Here is a 315-nt window from a genome sequence, read left to right on the forward strand (position 1 = left end):
ATGGTTCGTAACTCCTGTCTGATACCATCATGTAAAACCTTAACGCGGAAAAAATAGGTTTACCCAAGAACCATAAGTGATTGGAATGCCTTACCTTACTCAGTCATACTTAAAACTGGGGAAAACGAAAATCATGAATACAAAGACAATTATTACAGAACCTTCAATTATAACTTAAATAATACATTGCTGAGAAGTGGAAGGCAGCCCTCCTAGATATGTTTTTGTTTTACTGAATAGCAATTACCCTGTCATATACCTTCATCTGGTGAAAACACTTTGCTCTATAATTTGAAATAAAAAATAATACATGAA

This window comes from Mytilus edulis, chromosome 7 (assembly GCF_963676685.1).
Source record: "Mytilus edulis chromosome 7, xbMytEdul2.2, whole genome shotgun sequence".
Taxonomy (NCBI): Eukaryota; Metazoa; Mollusca; class Bivalvia; order Mytilida; family Mytilidae; genus Mytilus; species Mytilus edulis.